General features: G+C 31.2%; 1 long non-coding RNA gene across 2 annotated transcripts; it reads right to left on the bottom strand.

Annotated features, from left to right (window-relative positions):
* Window positions 1-2,637: 2,637 nt before the first annotated feature.
* LOC143083982 (uncharacterized) lies at window positions 2,638-18,632 on the bottom strand. Of its 2 annotated transcripts, XR_012980965.1 has the most exons (5): window positions 18,581-18,632; window positions 7,983-8,058; window positions 6,984-7,046; window positions 5,670-6,080; window positions 2,638-4,418 (listed from the first exon to the last, which is right to left on the bottom strand). It is a non-coding gene; the product is annotated as an uncharacterized LOC143083982 (long non-coding RNA). The 2 variants fall into 2 exon arrangements; XR_012980964.1 differs by lacking the exon at window positions 18,581-18,632 and having other exon boundaries at window positions 7,983-8,400.

The raw sequence follows: 18,632 nt of genomic DNA, 5'->3' as shown, positions 1-18,632 counted from the left end.
AAGACATCTGGATATAGCACGGAGCTACATTTTCATACTGATTTGTCAATTTGCTAAACTATTATGTGATATTGCAATGGCATACAGATACATTTCATACTATACAGACATCTTAAAATAACATTAAGGAACTTTCTCATACCTAGTTGTAGGCTCAGTATATTATAACGATACATTTCTATACTATACAATCATCTCGATATAACATGAAACAATGTTGTCATACTATTATGTCATATAACTATCTTATAAAGACATATTTCAATATCAAGCTAACAATTCCTATATCACGGGGTGTTATCTATATACCAGTAGACTATTTGATTACACTATAAGATCATTTCATCATACCATAAGACCATTTCATCGTACCATAAGACAAAGCTATAAATAGCGGCGAAAATTCCCCGCAAAATTCATCAGCAACATCGATTGTAATAAAACAAAAGGCCGTGAAGGAAATCTTTTTGTGGACCTCAGGGAATAGCTTTCAAGATGAATGAATTTATCGACTTTTATAGGGCAAATGCAGCAATGCGGAGTTGAAAAGACACAGTTTCGACTAGATAGGCGACACATACAGATTGGTACCCCCAAAAAATAAACAAGCACAAACTAAATAACATAAAAGCCGAAAACAAAAAGATAGCCTATATTGTTTTCGCCAAATTTTGATTATCATTAAAACAACTTGTTTTTTAGATAGTTTACGTAAACCACGTGTTTGCAAATCATTCTGACAGGTACCGGTAAGATGCAAAATGTGTAACCCGTATTCCGTACCAACTTTCCCCGTACCCATTATAATTTAGCCGTAATCTTGAATATTATTATTAACTTACAACTGAAAGACAGTCCAGATCGGCAGATAAATAAATATAGTTCGTATAATTAAGATTTTTAAAATGTATAACCTACCAACATCAGGCAGGTACGATACTATTGGGTGACAATAGACATGTTACGAAAAGGTATATTCACCACGCTGAGGTTGACAAATTACACTTTAAATGTGAGGACTGTGTCAAAACATATAAGAGATTATCTGTGTATACCTGTGTATACATTGAATGTTATTTGAAAACTGCATTGATTTTTTTGGAGGCAATTTCGTATGGAACGCATATTCAATAACATTTGTACCTTAAGAAATATAAGAAATTGATATTAATAAATTCCATTATATTTTTTAAGAAACTCTAATGCACAGAAATGGGGGGAGTGGTCATAAAAATGCAACGGAGACACGGGGTAAGTACTTGTGTAAATTTTTTGGCGAGCCTTTGATAGACCATGCAAATAATCTTAAGTATTATAATCTGCTTTATACCTGCTCGTGAATATATATACATGTGTAGTTAAGAAAAACAAACAAAGAAATGTATGTATTTTGATCAATATCTAAAGGGGTCTGTTTTAAAACACCTAAACACGATTGTTATACATTTTAAACTTGAAACATGTTGCATTCTAGTTTAAAAAAATTACTCCCGGTCGCATAGCTTCGAGGGCATTTATATTTTCCTTTATTTCCTTCCAACTTTGTCTTAATTTAAAAAGTTTCATCTCAATTTTTCTTTTCTTTATAAGGGATTTGTGATTGATTGATTGTTGGTTGCTTAACGTCCAGTGGCAAATATGTAATGTATGTTCAGAACGATTAAAGGTTTGTGTAAAATATGACTCACTCATCCCTGCCGCAGAGTTTCAAAAGCATCACATAATGACTTTGCATTTACACCTTAACACGTCTTGTGGAAATTCGCCAATCGTTTCATTAGAAAATGACAATAGGAAAATTAACACCGATGACCGATGGGTCTTTCCTCTATCTAAGATAACAATGCTAGGGTTTTCCTAACAACATGATTATGGCGTTTTTATAGATTTGTACATATTGCTACTCTACGGAGGTATTCACAGGTACCAGGGTTTTTTTCAGGGAGAGGGAGGGGGTTAAGAATAAATTTGAAGAAGGCATCAACTAAGAGCTAAAACACGAGCAGATAGAAGAAAATTTAAAAAGAAAATAAATGCGTATATCAGAGTGTCGAGTATATGTCGAAGACGCTATAAGGCGCTTAAAAACTTTCAGAGTCATTGGAAGCTTATGGAGACACCGAGAGACAGTGGAGTGTCCGACAGATTGAACTTTTTCAGGAACTGTAATACAACAATAAAAAATAATGTCTAACTGGCTAACTATGTATATATTATAAATCTAGAATCGAATAAACTTGTATAACTCTCAGCCCCTTTTTCTAGCACACCCACTCCTGCACGCGTACAACTTTCATGCCTTATGATAGACAGCAATGATATCACAAAAGCAATTGTCATAATATAAGAATCACGCTTACTTAATGATGTTCTACATACATATGATTTGAATTAACCAAGACGCACATGATTTAAATTGTATTTATGAACATGATGAATGTTTTGACACCGTCCCCAAATTTAAAGTGTATTAGTCAACCTCAGCGGCGAGAATATACCTTTTCATAACATGTCTATTGAATTTAGAAACAAAATAGAAACGAATGAATGAACCAAAATAAAGGATTCAAAATGAACACTAATCAAATATATTACAATAACATCGATGCAAAATATATATAACAGACTCTATTTTAAAAGAGTAAAATCCATTTTATTCCTTTTTATAATCTTTTTCAATGTTTACCATAACTTGAATGAAGATTTCATAAAGAAACACACATTTTTACAATATTCCATGTTTTTATTCTTATAATTGATAAAATTTACATTTATTGTTTGGGAAATTTCCCAAAATATATGAAAGTTTCAAAATATTTGTAGTAAAGATGTATGTGACAACAAATTATTCGGAAAATGTCCCGAAATCATTCTCAACATTATCATTTATTACATATATGTTGGCAGAGCATTTTAACAAACAGATCTGAAACACATTTCGGGAAACATCCCGACAAAAATAAACTAAGTACAACATGTATAACACAGATGTCTTCAAATATTTCGGGATTTATCCCGAAAATTCAAATGTATATGCTAGACCTCATGACTAATAATTTCTTTTCACATTTCGGGAAAAATCACGAAAATATAAATCTAATATCAGACACACACTTGTTACATAGATTTTTTTTACCCATTTCGGGAAAAATCCCGAAATAAAATCTACAAGAAAAAATTATGCATTTTGGTTTTTTAAACATATTGGGGAAAATCCAGAAAAAAAAAATCATTCAGATTTTACAACACATAATTTTGATACATTAAAAAAAGTTTTTACATAAATTTGTTTCCAACATTTGTTAAAATTTTAATTCATAAAAAATGTTTATTATAACCATACTTTTCATTTCTTTAAAAAAAAAAGTAATTTCTTAGAAATAAGGTTACTCTATACTGCATTCCTTTTGTCATGCTTCAGTAATTCCCTGAATATAATATCAACCAAATTTGTCCCACAAAAAGGGGGGGCCTATGCATCCTCTAAATCCTATTTATAAGTGGTCGATATTAAACTGGCCTAAGCATAAACTTTAACATATAAACAGAAAACTGCAAAAGATTGTAAGTTATAAAAGCATGATTTAGGGTTCAGGATTATTAAAATCCCTAAGCACATGCATTGTCCAAAAGCTTATTCAACTGCGTATAAATTATCCCTGACCTACTTTTAGTGGTTCTCCTTAAACTGAACTTACAACAAATATTTCAGTGTAAACAAAGGAAATTTTCAAAGTCAATACGCCATTACTGAGAGGCTAGTGAGGAGGGCGATGCTCTATGGGATTGAGATATATATATATGTGTCCATAACACATTATACTCTGCTTTCACAATCAGATTTCCATGTTCAGTAACTTATTTGTAATTGTTTAAAAAACACTGACTTAAATGAACACTTGAAAGTACAAAGTTTCAAGTTTATTTGACCATTACATCATAGTAAACTATTGTACACAAAACCTTAACCTTCTCTACTGTTGTACATCTTGAAAACAAAATAATTGATAAAAATTCTTTTCAACTCATTATTTCAAATGCCAATGAAATTTTAAAATAGGAATGAAAAAAAAAACTCAAACTCAAAAATATTCAATAATGTAGCCTCATTTAATTTTCCTAATTTGCAAATTTTTTTTGTCACAGAAAACACGGAAGAAACTATCTTTAATTATGTTTTTCTAAATTTCTTTGATATTCTCCACAGCAAAATATAAAAATTAAAATACTGTTCTAAAGTAAAATACATGTACTTTTAATATTACAAATACATACAATAAAATATAACTACAAATCATAGTATACATGTGAATAAATCTTTATAGCATGTGCAATGTTTGATATATTCAGATGGAATTATTACATAAATTGATCTGTTTCTTTACTGATGCCTAGTTTTCTCTTCCTTTCACTCCTGCCTATAAGAGCAAAGTAAATTAACATTTAATAAAATATAACAAAAACATTCTATTCTGCTGAACATGCTAAAAGTAAGTATTAACTGTGAAATCAACAATTTTGATTATGTTGATAGGTTGAGACTATAACCATTTGACATTTATAATAAAACTTCTTTTCCCCCCTGACCATTTTGATTGCCTTGTGTGACATTTCACACAATCAACATGATCATAATGTACATAATGTTTTTGACATTTTTATAAATAAAGATAGTATAGCCAATAAGTTTTCAAAATTATTTAGCGTAGAGTTGTGTTCTTTTCCCTTTCTCCAATTTGAATGTTCCTGGCAACCTGCATTCTTTTATGTTACTTTTTTCTTTTTACAAACACTGATCGAGATTTAAAAGGGGAGCAATATTGAGTTTGCATGTGACTTAATAAACAGATTAAAATCCTTAAAACAATATGTTTTATCTGTATGAACATTATGGATTATTTATTCCTTTTAGAGTTTTCTGAATAAATAAATGATGAATGGGTCCATGGGACACAGATTATGCCCCTGCTTGCATATAACATTTTAAAGGGTCATAAATCAAGAATGGTAAAAGTGACACACAGTACCCAAATGAGTACTTGATCTGATTTTTGTGGTAATAAGTATTGTGTTTAAGTTTCAGTACATTTGGTTAAGCAAACTTAAGTTTATAGTGAACTAAAACAAATAAACAGATGTGCCATGTGAACATGATACCTCCGTCTCTTTTTCAAGAATAAAGGTTAATAACTTCTTCATAAAATTGAGAATGGAATTGGGGGAAATATGTCAACAACCTGACCAAAGTGCAGACAACAACCGAAGTCCACCAATGGGTCTTCAACACAGTGAGAAAATCATGCACTATAAGTGTTTGTCTTTTCTCTTTTTTTTTTATATAGATTAGATGGTTGGTTTTCATGTTTGACAGCTGGTTTCACAATAGTAATGCTTTGAGTCCTTAAATTAATAATAGCTTACTGTTTGGTGTGATCCAAGGCTCTGTGTTGAAGACTGTACTTTGACCTATAATTGTTTTTCTTTTACAAATTGTGACTTGGATGGAGAGTTGTCTCATTGGAAGTCATACCACATCTTCTTATATCTAATATTATGTACAAACATACAAGGATAAAACTTAATGCCCCCTCCGCTACGACGGGGCATAACAAAAAGCATATGTATATATAGAGAAGCAGGACTTTTATTAGGACTGAATATTACAGTACCTTATTCTGCATTCTTTCATCTTATCCCCTGATTGCTGACATGAATGGTTCTTTATTTCTTTTAGTTCCAGGCAATTTTGGTATGAAAGCACCATATTTCAAGTTAAGTGTATCCATGGTTTGTCCTGGGCGTATTTTGATAAAAATGATAAATGTTGACCGTCTTTTGGTGTCTCTCTTGAAAAACAATAATGCAAAGCCTCTGTGTGTTGTTTAAAATCAAAATCAAATCAAAGGAATTAACCAGTAAAATAAATTGTATTATAATTTCACTTCTGAAATAATCCTGACCGGTGACTGTACAGTTTCAGCATATTTTCCTTTGTTCTTAATTTTTCTGATATTCAGCTGAAAGCAGGATCAATGAAAATCTTCATGTGTGTGGCCAACAGGTTCTTACGACCAGAGAACCTGAAAAAAAAATTATCTGTTGAGGTCATGACTAGTATCATTTATTTATCCATTAATGAGATAGAGCTTTGTTAGAATATTGAAAGGTGGAAGCAGTATAATTAGTTTAATACACTAAAATATGTAATAAATAAAACAAGAATCTGTCCATGGGACACAGATGTCCCTGCTTGTAAATATATCTCTAATATATATCCTTTTTCCTATTAAAAAAGTAACATATTCATGATAATATGAGAATGACGAATTTCAAAGTGACTTGATCAGTGTTTGGTGTTAACAAGCGTTGTGTAAACATTTCACAACACTTAATGGTTGATACAAAGTAAAGTTAAAGTGCAGTTTGGGATTTGAACAAGTTTTCAATTACTTCAAGTTCCCGTAAATCCCTGATATTCTTTAATGTTTTTTTTTATTGCAGTACAGTAATAATCTGATGGTTCAAGAGAGCACAAAACCACAACAACATGTTTAATGTTTATCAAAATATCATTTTCCTTTGTTTTTTCTTAATATTATAAAACCAGAAGAAAAATAAATTTCCATATCTAGCCCTGTTAACGAGTTGTAATAAAATTTATTCATCAACATGATCAAATACACTGGATAAGAATCTGTTGGTAGTGCTCTGAGGTTAAATAATTGACTTATTTTCATAGGTTTATGACCACTGACCAGCTATAACAATAATGGCTATAGAAAGTTGAGGCTCCAATGGTCCTTTATCGCTCACCTGATATTTTCATTTACAATAGATGCATGAAATAATGCAACTGTTATACTTATCTTTAGTTTCAGAGATATAAGTCAACACTGCATTTTCCTCCTATTTTCTATTTTTAGCCATGTCTGCCATGTAGGTTGGCAGGGTCATCAAACACATTTAAAACTATATATACATACCCTAATGATGAGTGTGGCCAAATTTAGGTAGATTTGTCTCAGTTGTTTCAGGAGACGACTTTTCTAAAAGATGAAAAAAAATTATGAAAAATTATTCATTATTTATTCCTTTCAAAATTCTCTGAACAAATAAATGTCATGATTGGTTCCATGGGACACAGATTATGCCCCCACTTGCATATAACTTTTTAAAGAAAAAAAGAAAAAAACATACAATAGATTGTATACTAATATGCGAATTAAAATATTAAGGTACAATGTAATGTATGTGCCTGTTCCAAGTCAGGAGCCTGTAATGCAGTGGTTGTCAATTGTTGAAGTGTTACATATTTTTTTTTTCTTTCATTTTTTTGTACATAAATTAGGCCGTTAATTTTCTTGTTTTACATTTGTCATTTTGGGGCCTTTTATAGCTGACTATGCAGTATGGGCTTTGCTCATTGTTGAAGAGGGTACAGTGACCTTTAGTTTTTAATTTCTGTGTCAGTTGGTCTCTTGTGGAAAGTTGTCTCATTGACAATCATACCACATCTTCCTTATATATAAAGTTAAGTACAACATTTAAAAGTGTTGACAATGGTTGATGTTAATTACATTATACATTGTATTAGATTTTCTTGAGGAGAATAACTAAAATATGATTTTATTAGGGCTTGGATCCCACTAACATGTTTAATCCTGCTATCTCCTGTGCCTGTCCCAAGTCAGGAACCTGGACAATCAGTGGTTGTTGTTTGTTGCTGTGTTGCATATTTGTTTTTAGTTATTTTATTTGTATATTAATATTAAGGTCATTAGTTTGGAATTATTTTACAATTGTAATTTCAGGGCCTTTTTTATATATGACTATGCAGTATGATCATTGCTGAAGGCTGTACTTTGACCTATATATATAGTTAACTGACCGACGGAGGGACAGGTGTAAAACAATATGCCTGTCAACTTTTTCTTACAATTTCATACATTTCCCATATCATTGACTATTTTATCATTACTTACATCTGTCCATTATTATACTGTCTTTTAGGTCACATGGCATTTCAAGCTGATGTTCAATACTTGCACAGTTGTACACCTAGAAAAAAAATATGCAAAATTAAGATAAAACAGTCTTGTGTTACTGTCACACTAGTTTAGATAGAGAGTCGTGTGAGTTTCTAACAGAAAATTTACAACACATCAATGAGAAATTGAAAAAAGTAAATAAAATTATACATTTGTCATTTTCGCTGTTGAGGTTACATATGTGCATTAGCTGCCTTATTTTTACATGTTCACAAATCAGTATCCAGAAGAAGAGTAAATATATAGAGGCTCTGCATCCTCCCCCTGAAATGTTGTGTTCTTAAGGAAACCAGGTGCTTTTTCCAAGTTAAGAAAGAGTTTTAAAACTATCCATGCATGTCCTCACATCTAATTTATAAAAGATGATTACATTGATCATTGAAATATGTATCAGAGTGAGAACTTCTCAATGTTCAATTTTTTTTTAGGGGGGGGGGGGGATATTTATTACCCTAATTTAATATTTCTATTGTCTTTAATTAAGTAACTGGGACGTACAGTACTGAGGATAAAATTTTCATATCTCTTCATTTATATACACAAATTCTAATGTTTCACATCCTGGGGGATTAAAACCCAGATTAAAACCCATGAAATTGCAATTTTTCACACATAATTGACTTATAGTAGTAATTGGGAAGGAACATGTAATAATATTTTCCCAGTAGGCAGTTTAACCAAACTTAAGATAGACAAGACATAATAAATCTATTATACAATATACACAGCATGCACATGACATGTGCTCCAATCATAATGATGAACTGAGTCCATACTGTCCCTTTAACATGTTTAACATTGTGATTTTTTAAAATTTTATCAACATTCTTATAGTTTGCTTGAAATAAATATAATTTATATATACTTAATCATCTGTAGAATTTTTTTATTAATGAAAAAGAAAAGAATTAGCTTAACTGATTAATCAATATTTAGGTCACAAGGCTTTTTACCCTGATGATCGAAGCTTGTCTAGAAATTGCTTCAGATTACTTTTAAGCAAATAGAACAGTTTTGAACATTCAAAAGGTCCCAAGTACATGTAAATATTAATGACACACATTTTTGATGACCAACAATGTATGAAGAAATTTTCAAAGAACATAAAAATAAAAAACACAAAAAAAATCACATTATAAATCGAACACTGTTTCTGTTAGCGCTTTCACTGCATCCCTTACAGTTCATCAGACAGAATTGTTATCGTTACTAGTAACAACTTGTGATGTTTAAGAAATAATTCATGGAAGCCATAGATTTGTTGGAAATTTACACATGGCCTGGGCCGTGATATTTGAATTTTATCCTGAGCGTTAGCGAGGGACAAAATTAATGAATATCACGGCCCAGGCCATGTGTACATTTACAACAAATCTATGGCTTCCACGAATTATTTCAATTCTAATAGGACAAATACGATCATTAAAAAACTGAAGCGATGATGGGTATACCGTGTGTGTGGCTGTTCTATTTTACCCACTGTTCGATAAATGTAAAACAAATCTAATAAGCCTGCATGAATGATTTCTTAACTTACCGCTAGAAAAAAAATGTGATTACTTTTTTACTTCTCAGTAAACCCAACATTTGCAATTTTAAATTTACATTTTTTATCGTAAGCTACCGTCAAATTCACTGTTGACATGTTGTAACCAAGGAGCCGCCATGTTGACTTGCTGAAATCAGTAAATGTGCGAATAATGCGATAGAACGGAAAACAAGCAACACCTACCTCAATACTTTATTTTAATGCAATTGTATCCGAGTTTAGAAGGTAAACGCAATAGAAAAACCTTCAGCTTTGACGTTTTCTTTCGTATGACGTCATGTTTTGAAATGACGTTAATGCGCCAAAATCATTACTGGAATTTCGCAGAATTTTAATTGATTTTGTTTTTGTCCATTTTTCCGTTGTCTAATGTGTAGATTCTTTTTGTTATGCGTCAGGATTAGAATAAATGCTCTGTAGGGTTTTATTCAATTGTAATTGTTAACACAGCGAAATCCACAACCGTTTACACATAGGTTACGATACATGTGGATTTACGTGGGAGGCATATTTAAACAGCCATTTGTGTACATCTTGGAGTCTGCGCTAAGTATAGATATATCGAGAATTTTATCACGGTGTTGTTTACAAAGCGAAAGAAGCACGTCATATTAGAATACATAATAGTAACGTCATGTGGTAGTTTGTATATATTACGGAATCTTATTCACATACTGAATTTCACTTCCTATTAAAAGTCGGCTTATACAGTTAAATAAAATATCGTTCCTTGGCTTCAAGTGGAATTTTATCTTAGGTCCACATCTGAAACTAGAGGCTCTAAAGAGCCTGTGTTGCTCACCTTGGTCTATGTGCATATCATAAACGAAGGACACAGCAGAGTGATGGATTCATGACAAAATTGTGTTTTGATGCTGGTGATGTGTTTGTAGATCTTACTTTACTGAACATTCTTAGTGCTTACAATTATCTCTATCTAATGAACCTATGAATCTATCCCAGTAGTTAAACTATTTTGTAAAATTTATGAAAATTGTTAAAAATTGCATGACTATAAAAGGCAATAACTCCTTAAGGGGGTCGATTGACCATTTTCATCATGTCGACTTATTTGTAGGTCTATAAACTTAGCTCTACATTATTGCTGTTTACAGTTTATCTCTATTTATAATAATATTCAAGATAATAACCAAAAGCTGCAACATTTCTTTAAAATTACCAATTCAGGGGCAGCAACCCAACAACATTTTGCATGTTTGTTACGGAAATTTCAGGGCAGATAGACCTAGACCTAATGAAACAAATTAAACTGTGTCAGATTTGCTTAAAATGCTTTGGTTTCTGAGATTTTAGCAAAAAACTGCATTTTACCCTAGTTACAATTTTTTGCCATTTTGGCCATCTTGGTTCGCCGGATGGCATCATTTAACACATTTTTTAAACTAGATACCCTAATGATAATTGAGGACAAGTTTGGTTAAATTTGTCTTAGTAGTTTCAGAGAAGATTTTTGTAAAAAATTGGTTTATTTATACAATTATAAAAGGTATGTTCCCTATTGGAATTTTGAAAACAAGAAAAAAAAATTGACAAAAATTGACTATAAAGGGCAATAACTCATTAAGGGGTCAACTGACCATTTTGGTCATGTTGACTTTTTTGTAGATCCTACTTTGCTGAACATTATTGCTGTTTACAGTTTATCTATTTCCATAATAATATTGAAGATAATAACCAAAAACGACAAAATTTCGCTAAAATTTCCAATTCAGGGGCAGCACGACAATGGACGACGGACGCCAAATGATAAGAAAAGCTCACCTGACCTGAAAGGAATATAGTTTAAATTTTCCCTTTCCACATTGGTCAAAGTGTTCAGAACATGGAGAGTTTCTAATTGAAGGGACCTTTGTCCAGACAGCTGTTTGTGAACTCTTCCTCTATCAAATGGTTTGACCTGTATGTAGTTTTGATTACAAGTGGGACAGGTTGCACAATAAATAATATTTTTCAGGTGTAATTGCTGTGCCTGATTTCAGAGTTTTACTTCTAGCATTTAGCATGTTCTACATCTGGGACCCCCCCCCCCCCATTTTTGTATTTCTGCCACCTTCGTTCTGTGTACTGAATTTTGCTCGTGTCAGAAGTTTCTTTAGATTTGGTGCTTGTTGACAGCTCCCAATAAGTCATGATTCATCGACTAGATCTTTCATTTGCTTGATGCAGAATAGGTAAAAAAAAAACTTAATTAAAGATCAGTGACTTTTTTATTATCTCCCTTTAAAGGACACTTAGCTTTCGCTGTGAAAAAGTCCTCTTATTGAATGTCAACCTTGTAGGACAGAATTTAATAGTACTTTATCATAAAAGAATGTCCAATTGAAGGACACTTTTTCACAGCATCTGACAAATTAAAATATTAACATTTTCTGTAAAAAAAGTGTCAAGGTGGTCGATAGTAAACAAATTAGGTATTGTTACTTAAAGACCAAACAACCTATTCATTTCTACCAGCGATTTTTCCTTAAAATTTTGTGTGAAGGAATTTCATGATTTGAGGAACAAAATGTGATGAAACAAATTGGGGGTCACCGACTTATTTTTGTCACTACCGGTATATAGCAACCTCAGTTTCGCGTTTCCTGAATATTAACATAATAATTGCTTGTTATCTAAACTCTCAAAAAAATCCTTTATATCAAACCTACAAGCATAGTTCTTGTTTCACGTTAAACAGTAGATTTGTATCTATCAAAACAGGTTCAAAAATTTAAAACTCGTATTGTTTTGATCTTTAAAAATATGATTTATTTCATCCCCGCCAAAAATAAAAATGAAAAATGAAAAACCTTTCCAGAATTAAAAAATTTCTGCCAGTGATTTATCCATACAAAATTTCAAGAAGGAAAGTGCCATGTGTATGTAATCTTCAAAATAAAGCAAAAAAAAGTGTGTGTCACCGACCTTTCAAAAAAGTTATGAGTAATTTTCATTTTTTTTTCTCTCGTTTGTTTTGAAGAAGAGAGTTGTCTTTCTTTAGAACATTGCATCTGACGTCATAGTACAAACTTTTCTTGCCGGCCCACTATTTGAAAAAAATCGCAAATTGGACTTTTGAAACTCACATTGAAATTTCCAGGAATAGCAAATATATTCACCTACTTTATCATCCGGTAATACAAGAGATTAAATGCATGTATCAGTATCAGATCTTATGATGCTGTTGCCGCATAATATTTACCTTCAGAAACACCATCCGTTGGAATGAAAAATTGTTTGAAATAACCTTTCACGCCGCTTTTGTTATGAAAATCTGTTTTTGTCCTCTGTCCCTCATTAGAATAATTATTGAAAATACAAAAAATGAAAGATGGCACTGGCTAACTTACAGAGTATTTGACTATATCAGACTAGAAGTGTGTTTTTTTTATTCGTTTTAGAAGTCTGCCTTAATGAACTTATTCGCTACTGTTGACAGACGGACACACAAAATCATGAACAAACGTCTTTATACCATTATTTTTCCTGACTCAGACAAACTTAATTATTGCATCTAGTTTGTGATTCATTATTTCTGAATATTTAACAGTCAGGGGACTTACTTAAATGAGTGATTTTCTAAATCACTGATTAAAGTAACATTATTTCCATAAAGATTGGAAGTAAGAGTTGTCTTTCTTTAATAATCTCCTATTTAAGTAGTACAAATTAATCACTAAAAGAAGTGATTTAATTTTATTATACTTTAAATATAGAATACTAATGATCCAGGGACTTATTATGTTTCTAAAATTATCAGAACCAACATCTGTATTGTCTAGGATGACCAGGTCATTTCAGGTGATCAGACCTTGTACTGAATCTAGGATAATGACATTAAGACCACTTGTTTAAGTATCATACCTCAATTTCCTTCCCAAAAATCACTTATTTAAGTATCATTATTTTAATAACCCCTACTAATTTCAACTGTCCCCTAACAGTGAAATTTTTATCACCAACAGTAGAATTTTATTACATAATCTGAAACCTTGAACTTCACAGGAAAAATACTCCCACTGCTGGGAAAAATCTGTTAAGAAAGTATCAGTTCATTATGTAAAGCCATTATTATAGCATTTTTTCAACTAGAATAGAATTTGCAGATAAATGATAGCATCAAAGGCATAAACCTTGCTACATAAAAGAAGCAAAAAGTTCATTTTTTCCAAGTTTATTAATGAAAAGATATTATTTAAACCTATGTCATTGTCAGTTTAAAATTTTGGTAAAACTTCAAAATCACAATTTGTGACAAAACTTCAAATTTGCTACTCAAATAAGTGATTTAAAAATCACTTATTTCAGTATTTAGTCCCCTGACTGTTTAAGATATAAGGAAATTAAAATTATAGTATAATATATGAATTAAAGTTTTTTATTCTAAAATGTTATAAATCTATCATAAAATACAATCCCTGTTATTACTACCTCAAGTGTTTTGAATAAACGAGACAGTAAATTTTAAATACAAAAAAGTTTTTAATTCAAAAATTATTTTAGAAATAATTTTCCGTTGAAAACTACAAAGTAAGATTTCTCCAACAGGATAAAATATTATAAATCTAAATTGCTCATTTTGGAAATTTAAACAAAGGTTGTTGCCCGTATTAAAAATCAAAATTTGTTTTCAATCTTTCCGGTCATAGTTGAAGCTAAATGAAAGGGAGAGATTTAATGTTGGATATTATTCTTGGAGCAATTCTTTTTGTCTTAAGTTAAATTTATAACTATATTTAGTTTTTACCACCGACAATTTTGATTTTATTTCACATTCGCTGAGTATTAATTTTATTATTATGTTTTGCCTTACAGCATGTACAGCTAATTTCCTAATGCATGTAGGGTAAAACTTTGGTTGGCCTCCTTGCTTTGTTTGTTTAAATGTTTATTCAAGCTTTGTAATTAAGATTGACATCTTCATATATAGGTATGTAAACCTGTATATATATGATATTTAAATTCAATTGGACATTATCAAAAAATAATTAAACAAAATATACAAACAAAGAAAGCAAGCTAACCAAAGTGTTGATATACATAAATTAGGTAATTATCTTCAGTGAGATCAGGGGAAATGTTTGTCGTTTCTCCTTTAGACAATTTGAAATGAAACAAATGACAAACTACAATGACGTCACACTATGTCATAATTTTATTTTTACTATAAGATTTTGTGAAATAGCAGTATAAATAAATTTTAACTTCATTGCAAGATCGGACATTATTTTACGAGAATCATCAAGACATTAGTTCCATGCATACGTTGCCAGTATGTCAAAACATCTTGGAATAATTGTTTATCTGAATACTCAATTTTTGAAAATTCTGACATTAAATTAGAAGGATCATATCATAAGGAACATTGTGTATTAAGTTTTAAGTTGATAGGACTTCAATTTCATAAAAAAACTGCCTTGACCAAAAACTTCAACCTAAAGCGGGACAGACGGAGGAACGGACGCACAGACCAGAAAACATAATGTTCATAAATGGTGCTGAAAAAGAACTTTCACCTATCTAATTAACATGTACACAATTGGAGAAAATGAAAGACAAAATCTATGCAAGTGAAAGATAAAAAAAGAAATGCCGATTGACACAAATACAAGACAAATACGCAAGTGAAATAATAAAAAAAAAATGATATGCAGATCGACGAAAATGCAGAAAGTCGAGATCAAAATTTATATTTCATTATTTTTATTAGAACGAAGGTCAAATATAGTGTAGTATCTTTTGTGTCCATTTGTGTTAAATTTTACATAAGACTAGAACACACCCGTGAAATTGCTGGTCCCTGACTAAAATAAAGTATATAACTATGTGTAAGCCTTATTTTAGCCTGGATATTTAGTTATCTGATAAAGTCATGCTGATTATAAGATGCACAGTTTTCTCTACTTTCAAAATCTTTCTGTTAGAAACCGTCGACCTGGAACTTATTGGTAATATTAACTATTTGAAAAACAAAAGAGCCTGGAATGGAGTCATTTTTTATCAACAGCATTGTCCAATATTAATTATAAATAAAGTCGAATTCTTGGTTTTGCTGTTTTGCGTCATGCCGGCTAACAAATTGTAAACTGAACCTATACGCCTTATTTTAAGTCTAGATTTTTAGTATTCATATTATCATCTTTTAAAGTCATACTGATTAAAATACTACAATAGGAAACAATGTGATAGAATTTAGTATTGTCAACCTTGTGATTGTGACCCTTGTATATATAGCAAATCCTAAATACACCGTTTGGTGGTGTGCCTGTCAGATGCAGAACGTACAGATAAGGTATAGGTAAAAGATGAATATACTATTGGTATTGGTATTGGAACTTGTTAATTATTTACAATATTAATTATGTAGACAGGGATGATTCCAGGTGTTTACAAATGGGTCCCTTGAATATCAAATTGGGAATTTTTATCCCAATTGGGATTTTTTTATACATACAATATAAGACGAAATAATACATCATTTACCTGTAAAAACGGAAAATGAATATTAAGTTAATTTCTTCTGTACACTGATTGAAAAAATTATTGGATTCAGACCAAGGAAGTTGTATTACATGAATATTATTGCATATGATGCACTATCATCTTAACTTTGGTAAACGAGGCCTATTACAAAAAACATATATACCACAAGTACCAGCTAACATAAACCTATGGCAGGCCGTTTAGCTATTTTAAATGTATTTCAAATAAAACTGGCCAATTGTTGAATTAAGTAAAGCAATTACAAAAGTATATATATAGGGGGTCTATCATCAACATTATTTTCAAAAACTCTCAAACTTTTGTCTTTTACGGAAAAAAGAGCTAAATATGAAATAATTTCTTTTACAAAACAAGTTTTAATCAACATAACCGGCTCTACTGGGCGATCTGCTTTTACCATTCAAATTCACTCATCAATGTTATATAAAATTTGCTCTTTGCTGAGGTCTGTTTTGACACCCATTTTGACAAAAAGCATATTTTTGATGAATCTACTGAGTGATCTACTTTTACGAGACCACATACTCTTATAACATTTTAACTTCAATTGAATCCGGCCGCTCATTTACCTCATGTTGACATAAATAAATCGTTGTTAATAAAATGCGATCATAGTCAGCATTTTTATCCGAATTTTACTATGTTTTGACGACAAACTATGAAAAATTATAGTTGCCGTAATCGGTGACGGAAACTTTTCCGGAAACACCGATTTTTGTTTTATTTTCCTGAATTGGGAATTTATATTGACAAACATTTTTTGGGGCCGCTGGCCGATTTAAGGGCCGTTGAGGGGCCCAAAACTATATAGTGGAATCATCCCTGTGTAGAAAACAAAAGGGTCTGGAGTGGTGTAACTTTTAATCAACACCATTGTCCTATATTAGCTATATATAAAGTTGAATTCTTTGATTTGTCGTTTTTATCCCATGACGGCTGACAAATTGGACCTCATTATTTTAGTATTATAGATATCAGCATAATAAAAAATGAAACATCTGAGTGGATTGAGTCTCCAAAACACATTTTAAGAGAATTATTTTACTTGAAATTGATTTTGTTTTTTGTTTGTTTTTTTTTTGGGGGGGGGGGGGGGCTAGAGGGGGTGCTTTTTCTCCTTATTTCTTATATTCTGCTATAATAGAACATTTTCCTAGGAAATACTTAAATAAATATATGTTTATAAGTTAATGAAATTATTTTTAATGCTGTAACGACCAATTATTCTTTAAAAGAAAAGCCTTTTATGTCCCTCTCTGGAATGCTGCGTAAATTTAATTTTGACGTAAGGACTTATTGAAACCTCCTTGGAGACAGTTAACTTATATATGGATTGTTCATTCTGCTTAAATACTTCAGTTACTCATTTCTGATAACATTTCTATCATAATGATAAATGAGTGAAAGTTACCCCATTATTTTTACTTATTGACCTGAAAAGTTAAAATTTTAAGGAAATTAGAGGTATAAATTGACCAAAAGAGACCTTATAAAGGAGACAATGAGGTCCATAAGTGGTATTTATCTTCCTAAAATCATCTTAAGTATCATATTCAACTGTTTGTAGGCAGATAAGATAAATATTTGATCATTTATTGGTCCACACTATATTTTATCTTTATGCGGCTTGGTTTGGATTTGTCAAAGAAATTTTGCTTGAATCGCTGTAGATGTCGTCTTTCATTATGCTAGATTTTTCTCAAACTATTGAACTCTGGTTATGACAAAACTTAACAGAAATGCTTGAAATAACCAGTATTACAAAGGAAAAAAGTCACATTCAGTTTATTAAACAATAATCAGATAATGTCTTCTTTAAATTTAGTCCTATAACAATTCTTCCTTTTTTTACATCTTCATTCCAGGCAGGGATAGGGGAAACCAACAATCATTTTTGCATGGCCTGATCTGGACGAATAGAAAATAGGGATTGTATGCAAGTAAAGCTTAGATTTATGTAAAAAAAAATAGAGACTTTTACTTAGTTTGATCACGTCCTTGGTTTGATCTATTCCAGATTTTCATTGTGATTAAGTCACTAATACAAGTATGATATGTTCATGCCAGCATAATAATTTGTTGTTTACAAAGAGTCCTACGCAACTTTAATTTGAATACAATCAAAAGTCAAGAACACCCTGGACCCAAAGCCAAAGGTGCACTTGAATGGGTCTATATATTTCATGTATTTGGTAGATTGATTTATAAATGAATAACTTTATTTCTGAATTTTAAATTGTTTTTTTTTAACTGTGTAAGATAAATAATTGCTCTATCTAATAAGCATTGACCAGTTGACATTATTGTGGTCAAACAAATGACAAAAAAATATTCTGAATGATGAATCCAGATTTTCCCAATACCTGTCACTGTCAGGTAACCTGAGGATTCCTAAAACCGAAGTGGTTCGTCTGAAAAAGGTGGAATTTACAGAATAGGTGACGGGTAACAGGTCTGTGGATAGATCAAACATCCTCACCTTCAAACTGGTAATAAAGTTCAACTTCTACAACAGTCCAGACAGAAGAACG

Source organism: Mytilus galloprovincialis, chromosome 7 (genome assembly GCF_965363235.1).
Source record: "Mytilus galloprovincialis chromosome 7, xbMytGall1.hap1.1, whole genome shotgun sequence".
Taxonomy (NCBI): domain Eukaryota; kingdom Metazoa; phylum Mollusca; class Bivalvia; order Mytilida; family Mytilidae; genus Mytilus; species Mytilus galloprovincialis.
This window is presented reverse-complemented; position numbering and strand designations above follow the sequence as displayed.